Here is an 11,546-nt window from a genome sequence, read left to right as displayed (position 1 = left end):
TCAGTGTTGTGAATAGCCAAGAGTAGACAGTCAACAGACAGAACGGTTCCAGGGAGGAGACTCCGGGTGGCTCCAGTACCAGATAGGAAGTGAAGATTGAGGAAATTAGGCAGAGAGCTCTGATACCAAAGACCTGGAGTCCAGCTATGGTGCCTGGGCTTCAGAGACAAGAGAAGAGTTCAGACTTGAGAAGATTGGCAAGAACCAGGGGAAACCTTGGTCATGGAAGAACTTAGGTCCTAGGAAGGATGTCCAGATGTAAAAACAATATGGAGAAGTAACACTGAGGCCCAGTTCCTGAAAAGCCAATTAACTAAGCCAAGGTTCTAAGAGAACCAGAAACAAAACTGGCCTGACGATGAGCCTCTACTTGAGCTAGCTAGGTGCCTGGGGCCTTGGCCATGTCCCTACCATGTCCCCAGGAACAAAGACAATTTGACTTCTAGAACTGAAATTCTGCAGGGACAGTAGGCAAAGTTTGATATATATGATGTCATTTCAGCAATGTGACACTCTGTGAATTATAGTTTTTCTTGCTATGTAATTTCAGGTACATGGGCCAAAAAATAAAATAAATCAGAAGCCATTATAATTGATCAACATAATGAAGCTACACCATCCCTATTACAAAATTTCTTATGTAACACAAATTCTTTATCTTGCTCTAGCCTGATGATTTTTAGCAAAAACCAACCAGTGTAGTAAAAGTGAATAAATTAATAAGTAGAAAGTGTAGATGTCAACAGAGCAACATAGATGTGAAACACAAGGGATGTGTATCATATAAAAGCCAGATTATAGATCAGAGGACATGGCCCCATTATATTCATATAATGATTAAGTTATCTTTAAATTTTTCAGTTGACATGAGAGGAAACTTTTGAGAACGAAAAATGACCCCTAATGCTGACCACTAAGAAATATGTGGATATCATGCTGTACACCTTAAACTTATATAGTGATGTTTGTCAATTATTTCTCAATAAAATTGGAGGAAAAAAGTAATATATGGATAGACAAGAAACCTATTGTATTGGCAAAACTTTTTCAGCAGCCTAATTCAGATGTATTCTTTGAAAACGGTATCATCCTTTCAGTCTGATCCATTTGCTTAGAAGTGATGATGATAGATCAAATACAGTTGCTGTCCACAAAACCTCAAATTCATGGAGCCCCTTGGGGACAGAAACTCCAGTAATGCCTAACACATGGTAGATATTCCATGAAGATTTATTGAATTCAAAGGATGATATACAATGATCTCTATATTGCATATCACTGGGGCAGATCTGAGATTGCAAGGTAGACGTTTCAGAAGAAATTTACATGTTCGACCAGAACACACATTCTTGATGAAGGCTTTTTAGTCACTTATTGAAGTAAAATAGGAATCTTTGGAGGGATACACTTACTAGGATGATATGTACTACAGACATTTATAGTCTTTTAAATATCAGAATTACTTTGTGCCACACATGGGAACATATGGACTCGTTTCCTTACTAATCTCTCTAATGGTATATTTACCTAAAATCCATGTTTGTCAAAATTTATTATTTTATCTATGCTAGATCAGTGTAACTCCTCCTGAGATTTTTTTCTATCCCTTTAGTTTTCTATTTTGACAAACCAAATAATTCAAAAATGTCTTTAGCCAGTGTGGAGACACTTCTGTTTTAATTTCTTATTTCTATAAAGAGTTCAACAAATTAACAGCCTTTTATATATGTTAGCATTTTCTCAGCCTCTTTCATATTTTTGTCATCGTTTCAAAGGTATCCTTTTCTATTTTGTTCATATTCAGGATTTTTTTTTTTTTTTTTTTTTTGCCTGATTTATCTAAGACAACTTCCATTTTATTTAAATTTTTGCTGAGAAGTTCTGTGGCTGTGCCAAGAGGCTCAGCGTTGGAGACTTTGAAGCTACACAGCCAAAGAGGCATGAATCACTCCTTTTTGCCTAATAATCTCTAATTAGTTGGCAGGTGAACTTCACTTTAAACAGATGATTTGGCAAGGAGCTCAAGCTGTTAGACAGTGAGACAAAGACAGAGAAGGGTTTTCTAGGTTATTCTGCCCCAGGATCTCCATTCACCCCAGGTTCCACCCCAGAGAGGGTTTCCATTCATGTGGAGTCTTCAATTTAGTAGGAAGCCAAAGGCAACTCAAATTTCTTTTAAGGACTTCAGCACTTATATTAGTTTCCTATGACTACTGTCACAAAGTATCACAAATTTGGTGGCCTAAAACAACGCTTGTTTATTCTCACAATTCTGGAGACCAGAAGTCCAAAATGGTTTCACGAGCCTGAAACAAAGGTGTCAGCAGGACCATGATCTAGAGGAAAATCCATTACTTTGCCTTTCCCAGCTTCTAAAACTGCATTCTTTGCATTGTGGCTCTGGACCCATCTTCCATCTTTAAAATCTGCAGCATAGAATCTTGCTTCAGTGGTCACATTGCCTTCTTTGTCCATATTAAATCTCCCTTTGCCTCCTTCCTATAAGGACACTTATAATTGCATTTAAAGGCCACTCAGGTAATCCAGGATAACTCCTCTTCTCAAGATCCTTAATTTAACCAAATCTGAAAAGTCTTTTTTATCATATAAAGTAATATTCTTGGGTTCCAGGGATTAGAATCTGGATATCTTTAAGAGCCATTATTCAATCTATCACAGCATGTTTTCTTTCCAAAATTAATGACAGACACCAAACCACAGATCCAGGAAGTTCAGAGAACACAAAGCAGGATAAAAAGAAAATTCATTTCTTTCCATTTTTTAACTTGTTTTACTAAACATGTATTTGTGTGTGTTTTTTAAACCTTTGCACCTCAATACCACAGCTTTCTGTTATTCTTATTTATTCTATTTTTTTAATTCACTCACTCTTCCCACTTAGAGTTGAGCACTTACTTTGTGCCAGACAAAGCAATAATCAGAGCAGATTCAGATAGGACATAGATGTTGAAGTGATTAGAAAGGAAATTTAAGACAACTATGACTAATACATGAAGAGTTCTAACAGAAAAAGTAGACAACATGTAAGAATAGATGGGTAAGGTAAGCAGAGAGATGGAAACTATAAGAAAAAATCAAAAGGAAATATTACAAATCAAAAGCACTAGCAGAAATGAAGAATGCCTTTGATGAGCTCATTAGTAGACTGGACACAGCGAAGGAAAGAATGAGTAAGCTTGAATATAGGACAATAGAAACTTCCCAAAGTGAAATCAAAGAAAAAGCAATAATTTTAAAAAATAGAGCAGAACATCCAAGGACTGTGAGACAATGTAAAAAGATATAAGTACATGTAATTGGAATACCAGAAGGAAAAGAGAGAATGAATGAAGCAGAAGAAATATTTTAAGTAATAATGACCAAGAACTTTCCAAAATTAAAGATAGACACCAAACCACAAGTCCAGGAAGCTCAGAGAACACCAAGCAGAATGTTTTTTAAAAAAATCACCTTAAACCTAGGCATATCATATTCAAACTACAGAAAACCAAAGACAAAGAAAAAATCTTGAAAGAAGCCAGAGGGGGAAAAAATACCTTACCCCTAAAAGAACAAGCATACGAACTATAGTGCACTTCTTGCTAGAAATCGTGCAAGCAAGAAGCAAATGGTGTAAAATATGCAAAGTATTGAGAAAAAAACCCACCAACCTAAAATTTTATGTACAGCAAAATTATCTTTAAAAAATAAGAGAGATAAAGACTTTATCAGACAAACAAAAACATGGAACTTATCACCAGCAGAACTACAGGCAGAAGAAAAAGAATATTGGTCAGAAGCTTGTATCTACATTAAGAAAGGAAGAGTGCCAGGGAAGGAGTAAATGAAGGCATGATGGTCAGTTTTATGTGTCAATTTGGCTGAGCTACAGTCTTCAGTTGTTCAATCAAACACTAATCTAGATATTGTTATGATGGTATCTTGTAGATGTGATTAAAGTCCATAATCTGTTGACTTAAAGTAAGGGAGATTATTCTAGATAACCTGAATGGGCCTGTTTCAATCAGTTCAAAGTTTGTAAGAGCAGAGCTTGAGTTTTCCTAAAGAAGAAATTTCACATGTCGACAGTACCCTCAGCTTCAGCAGCCCAAGAGCTCCAGGCTGCCCTTCCTGACAGCCTGCCCTATGGATTTTGAACTTGCCTAGCCAGCCCTCAAAATCGCATAAGCCAATTCCTTGTAATAAATCTCAATATAAATCTCCTACTGGTTCTGTTTCTCTGATTGAATCCTGACAGATAAAGAGTTAAAATATTTTTTTAATTTTGCTTATTCTTATCTAAAAAATAACCGTTTGTTAAACAATATAGTAACAATGTATTGGGTGGTTATAGCATATAAATAAGTGAAATGAATGACAGCAACGTTAAAAGGGATGGGAGGGAGGAATTGGGATGCTTTAAGTTACCTGTATCTACATGATATGGTAGAGAGTTATTCAAAAGTAGACTTAGATTAGTTAAAAATATGTATTTTAAACTCTAGGACAACCACTAAAAATTTTTTTAAAGCATATATAATTGATACACTAAGAGAGAAGATAAAATTGAATCATATAAAATGCTCAACTGAAGAGGGGAGAATGAAACAAAGAAAAAATGCAAGGAATAGGCAACGGTTACAAATACTGTAGATGTTAGTACAATTATATTGGAGGGTGTTGTATAGATGAAGCATGGGGGAGTTTTAGGGTGGTGAGTCTATTCTTTATGATCCTGTAATAGTGGATACGTGACACTACACATTTGTCAAAACCCATAGAGCTTTACAGCTCAAAGAGTAAACATTAGCGTATGAAAAATTTTTTTAACATTTAGGAGGTCAGGGGATCCCAGGATGGAAAGTAGTATGTGACAAAAGAATGTAACTGTATTACAAATACATGAAACAATCTCACTGAACGGAGTGGGAGAACAAATGTTGATCTAAGTAACATCGGAAATGAGTGGAGACTGTAAGACTAAAGGCAAAAGAAATTGTAGATAAGTGCTATACTCTAGTTGACAAAGTTATTTCCCATAGGAGTACTGGCTAACAATTCAGAAACCACTGCACACGTGTACCGGAAGTTAGCAATTAAATAAATGGATGGTGGATGGTTGGAATCACATTTCTTACTTTGGAGTGAAAGCTTACAGACAAGCAAGGGAAGGAGGCTAGAATGATCCATGTGGATTAGAGTTGGAGACATAAGTATAAACTCATGGTTAGCTTAATGTAGATACAGATAGATATATTGTGGAAATATTTAAAGATATGTGTATATGCACAGATTAGTGCACACACATATATTTCTTCTCTCTGTCAGCTGAGAGGGCCAAGAAGCAAGAACACCCCAGTATTAACAAGCACACCTTGTTAAGACCTAGTACCCAGGTCTTAGTTTCTAACACCATTCTTCAATAAAAGAAACTAGGACTCCTTGGAGAAAGAGCCAAGGAGCAGGAAATATAAAAATTGTGTCTGGAGTATCTTGCACGTTCTTCCAGAATGTAAAGACATGGGGCAGGCCCGGTGGTGTGGGGGTTAAGTTCGCGCACTCTGCTTCTGTGGCCCAGGGTTCGCCAGTTCGGATCTTGGGCGCAAACCTACGCACTGCTCATCAAGCCATGCTGAAGCAGTATCTGACAGAGAGGAACTAGAAGGATGTACAACTATGACATACAACTCTCTACTGGGGCTTTGGGGAGAAAAAAGGGAAAAAAGAGGAAGATTGGCAACAGATGTTAGCTCAGGGCCATTGGTCCTCAAAAAAAAAAAAAAAATGCAAAGACGTATTAAACAACAAAAAAAAAGGAAAATCACAATGATAGGTGTATGTCAAAAGGACACCGGAGCCAACCAAAGGAGCTCAGAACGCCCTCGGCTGGAACAATATGAGTGACCAAATAAATAAAGTAGAATTGAATTATAACCCAGAATATAAAATAAATATCTACGAATCCATACTGGTATAAATAAATGATTGAGTAAATAAATAAATGAGGGAGAAAATACAAATCTCCTATGCAGCGAATTCCAAATTTACGTAAATATGCTGCCCTAGAGGAGGGGGATATCACTACCCTTAAATGTGGGCTACACACAGTGACTTCCTTCAAAAGAGCACAAGGAGGAAATGGGGGAAAGAGCCACTTTACAGTGGAGAAGCCTGACACACACTATGTCAACCAGGTGCTCGAGACTAAGAGCAACAAGGAGAAATCATGTTGATAGTACATACCTTTGACATGATATGATGAGAATGGTATTTTATCTCTGTGGTCTTCCTCCAAAAACTGGTCCTCTCAGTCTCATCAGGAGAAAAAGATCAGACAATTCCCAATTGAAAGACATTCTGCAAAATACTTGAGCAGTACTTCTCAAAACTTTCAAGGTCATCAAAAACAAGAAAAGTAAGAAACTGTCATAGCCAAGAAGAAAGTAAAGAGACATGGTAACTAAATGTAACGTGGTATCCTGGATGAGTTCCTGGAACACAAAAAGAACATTAGGTAAAAACCAAGGAAATCTGAATAAAGGATGGATTTTAGTATAAAATATATATATTATAGATGGGTATGTATATGTACTAACATATATATAATTGGAATTTTAACTGGAAAGTCTTTAATGTGAGTGAAATTTGTTATCTTTTCGTATGTTTAATTCTTTTTTATAAGGAGATGGTTTCTTTGAAAATCGATTCTTTGTGGAAGGAAGAAAGGCAGGATAGAAGGCAGGAAGGAGAGAGAAAACAAGACATAGGGATAAGGAATGCTGAAACAGAAAGTGGATTTCTCATTTTAATTTAATTCATTATGTTTCTATTATCCTTAACTTTGATTTGTTTTATTTTAGTTTAGTTTTTAAAACTTCCATTTTCTTTTATTTTTAATTGTTATAGTTTTAATTTACACTAATATCTTCATTGTTAATTTTCAATCACTTCATTTTTTAAATTACCATTCTTAACCTTTTGTCCTCTCCTTGGAACTCCATTCCCATGTCCTCATCTTTTATTCAAGCTTACTGTATCAACTTTGTTTATGAAGATGCATGTTCTGACTACAGCGGGAAAAAGCAGCAAACATGAGGGGTGGGAAAATTACTCTCCTGCCTGTATTATCTGCTGCAGAATAATAATCATCCCAAAATGCAGTGACTTAAAACAACAATAGTTGTTCATTAGCTCTCATGATTTCTGAGTCAGGAATTCATACAGGGCACCACAAGGCAACTTGTCTCTACTCTGTTGTCTGGGGCCTCAGCTGGAAGATTTAAACGCTGGCGCCTGGAATTGTCTGAAGGCTTGTTTACTCGCAAGTCTGGCATTTGATTCCGGCTGTCAGCTGCAACCTGAGCCAGGGCTGTTGTCCAGGACACGCACATGGCCTCACCATGTGGCCTGAGCTTCCGCACAACATGGTGGCTGTGTTCTAAAAGTGAGCAAGCTGAGAGAGAGAGAAAAAGAGAGCAAGGTAAAAGTATACTCCTTAATTATAACCTAGACTTGAAAGTCACACAGCATCACTTCCGCCACACTCTGTTGGTCAAGGCAGTTGCAAACACACATCTGGTTTTACTTGTTTATTTATTTATTTTTTGTGAGGACGATCAGCCCTGAGCTAATATCCATGCCAATCCTCCTCTTTTTGCTGAGGAAGACCGTCTCCAAGCCAACATCTATTGCCAATCCTCCTCCTCTTTTTTTCCCTTTTTCTCCCCAAAGCCCCAATAGATAGTTGTATGTCATGGTTCCACATCCTTCTAGTTGCTGTGGGACGCGTCCTCAGCAGGGCTAGAGAAGTGGCGTATCAGTGCGCGTCCAGGATCCGAACCCGGGCTGCCAATAGCGGAGGGCACGCACCCAACCGCTAAGCCACGGGGCCGGCCCCCACACATGTAGTTTTAATGGAGAAAGAATATTGTCAATGTCATAGTCCCTGAAGAGCAAAATGGGATGGGATATGTATTTTTAAATGTGCCACCACATTTAGAAAATACAATTTGTTAGAGTGCCAGAAGCATCTGAAGCAATCATTCAAGCTGCCCCTAAATGAACCTTCATGCCGTCCAAGTTTGGATAAATAAATAAATAATAAACAAATAAATAAATAAATAAGCTTCACCTGGTTAACTTAGACTGATTCAAGACAATACATTTCTCTGCCCTCCATCTGGTTTATTTCTCCCAGATATTGTCAACCACTCACGCGTTCTACAAATATTTTAGAGTGTCTGCCATGTCTCACTCACTGTGGTAGGGTCTGGAGAAATAACGGTAATGTTAAAGAATCCCTGTCCTTAATGAACGACTGTTTTGTGGGCAATACAGAGAGCAAACCAGAAATTATAATTCAATGTGTTTTGTATGAGAACAATGGTAAATACAGGGTTCCATGGAAGTACGTGAGATAGACACATTACCTAGGCGTGGGAATTTGGTAACAACTTCCCAAGGGAAGTGAACCTCTGACCTAGAAAGGATGAATAAGCAGGAGTTAGCAAGGAAATAAGTATCCATGATGGAGGAAAAGGAGGGGGCAGAATTATTTAAAACAGAAAGAAGAGCAGGTTCACAGTTCCAGAGGCAAGACAGAGTATGGCACAATCAGAAAAGAGTTCCTCATGGCTAGGAACAGCCATAAGTTTTCGAAAACAGCCATGGAAATAGTTGAGGTTAAATTGTTAAGTGAGAGCTAGATCAAGAAAGATATTGTAAGTCGTGTTAAGGAAGTTGGATATACTCCAGCAGTCAGACCTTTTAGTCCCAAGATGCTCTTTCCAAGGCTTCAGATGTCCTATGAAAAGCAGCTGGAGCTATCCTCTCTAGCACGGCCTCCTTCAGGCTCTACTCTACCCTCTACTGTACCCTTATATACCACGTAAGGATATGTGCTAGGTATACAGGTTTAGTATACCTAAACCTGCGCCTAATATATCCTGCTGCACACAAGGATGCAATAAATATTTGTTGAATGAATTGCCCACAAAACTGTAGCTCATTAGTTTCTATCTTATCTTTGTCCTATGGCTTCATACTTGGAACGCCCATCTCTACTCCAGTCCCTGACTATTCGCTTTGGATGAAAACACCACTGGACAGTCTTGCTGTCAGTCAGTTTCCACCTTAGATGCTGCCTTTGGACTCAGGCTCAGCTCTATAAGCTGTGGCCTGAAAACAAGACCCGTCCTCCTAGACTTCCCAGCCACTACTCCAAGCCAGGAGCAACCAGAGCTACTGCTCCTCTGAAGATTCTGTCAAGCACCTAAAGATAGTAATGCATTTGAAAATTCATGGTCTCCAACATCTTCAAGATTTGTCAAAAGTCATGGAGTAGACCCGGGTGTTGGTTACACCCAGGGAATGTTGGGGCTCACACAAGTACCATTGGCCTTCCTTGATAAGGAACAAGGAGGTGCTGAACCTCCTGATGTACATGCATGCAAGACAGTACAGTAGAAGGGCTACAGCCATACAGAAGTCTTATTGCATCAGCCTCGATCTGAAAGACTCATGTATAGTTTGGCTCATCTATTCATCTCCTTTATTAGTAGTAGCATTGAAAATATTATAGATATCACAATCACTACCACCCAGCTCTCTTTTCCTGTTTCATTCATCAAATTGCCTGGAATTAGAGCCTTCCATAACAGCAGGGAGTCTCAAAATTTAGAGTTTACTTGGAAAGCTCACACAAGTGATTCAATGAGATCGTGGAAGCAAGTTTCTCCAACATAGTGGCTGCTTAGATTTTGATGACCTGAGTTACGGCCATTGGAAATGGGAAAGCGAGAAAATTTGAGAAAATATTTATTTATGTTAGAAATAGGGTAAATCACATTGTGGAAGTTAAGATCCTGATTTTTACCTGGGTAATTCCTTTCTGGCAGCAATGTAAGCCAAGACCACCTGCTCCAAAGTGTGTGAGTCTTTGCGTCTGTATGCCTGGGCCAGGTTATGCTTCCTCCCATAAATGACTGTGACTAACACGCTTAAGCTGGACACAACATCCACTGATGGTTCCCTGTCTTCAGAATTGTTAAAAGCCACTCTGACTGGCAGGCACACATACTCATTATATGACTTACTGTCATTAATTCTGGGGATAACGTCTGAGGCAACCCTTATTTCCTGCAAATTTGGAGATACAAAGTTGTTCAACATCAGCCACAGACTTCCCCAAAACTGCCAGTCAGCTTCAGCCTTGGCCTTGGCCCTGGCCTTCAGAAGGCTGAATAGCCAAATGCATATTTCAACATCATTTCCAGCATCGCTAAACTTGCGGCTGATTTTCTTGAGAATGCTTGGTTATCATCGTAACTACTCAGTCTAGCAACATCTAATTATTTCTTGTTCACGTTCTTTATAGCCTTCATTATATCTGGATCAGAGATGATTTTCATAGATGTTAACATAATTTTGAAGATTTTCCTGCTTTTGAGGTCTTCAAGTGGCACAGTTGAACTTCTGCTTTTAATTTTTCCTCACAAACGTGAAGAAAGGATTTTTGTCTTCAAAGAGTTAAGCTCTAAATGAAATTAAATAAATAAAAATTAAATGCAGTTCTTACAAGTTATTTTGTTTACATTTATAAATGTTAATATCTCAAATGACTCCGCATAGTTTAAAATTATATCATCTGCTCCCTATTATCCCATCTTATATTATTTAAATTTCTATAAACACATACCTAAACTTATATACTATGCTTCCTAAAGTTATCAAGTTAAAACACTCAATATTTTAGTATGTGCCAATCTATCTCCCTACTCAATTACTTAAAGGTTCTCATTATTGCTTTTTTATAAAACTAACAACTTTCTTAATCATCTTTTATTACTGCACATTTGACTTCAGACATCTGTTAGAATTTCCAAACGTAAAGCACATAACGACATTATGTTGCTTCAAGATATAAGTAGCATGCATACCTATATTTGAAAGCGAAGTCAGATATTAACAAGGACTCCCAAATATGTCTTGCTCATGTCACTGATCTGTTATGTTGATAAGATATGTTATCTTGACAAGATATTGTGGAAATCTTCCTTATTAAAAGCACAAATGCCAGGATGCTAGAAATGAAGTAAACTTTCAGCTATTTGGCCTTTCAAGGGCTAAGATGGAGCATACAAGCATATCCGAGCCAAACATGGTGGCCCAAGGTGCCGTTTGCTGCACTTAGGAGTTCTGAGGGAAATCCTGGAATTTCCCAGCACTCAGTCAGCAGGTCAGTGTAAGAAGACATACTGGGTTGAAAACTTCAGCTTTGGGGTTGATTTAGATGCCTTCTCCCAAAGGTCTCTCTTATATTCTAGTTCTTATTCAACCCTGACGGGCCTTGACAAATATATAAAAAATGTTATTCATATGAAAGGTAATTACTTCACAGTAGCTACTTTTCTGCATCTTCCATATTTGTAATCATGCTGACTCTCTTCTGTTGTTTTTTTTTAATATAAAATATGCATACTAAAGTGTAGATAAAGGAAAACTCTTCCTTGATTGTCTCAGGTTTCCAACTGTCAGTGTCTTCGGTG

Source organism: Ceratotherium simum, chromosome 10 (genome assembly GCF_057802395.1).
Source record: "Ceratotherium simum simum isolate JZ-2026a chromosome 10, ASM5780239v1, whole genome shotgun sequence".
NCBI lineage: Eukaryota > Metazoa > Chordata > Mammalia > Perissodactyla > Rhinocerotidae > Ceratotherium > Ceratotherium simum.
The sequence above is the reverse complement of the archived record's forward strand: the minus strand, read 5'-3'. Positions refer to the sequence as shown.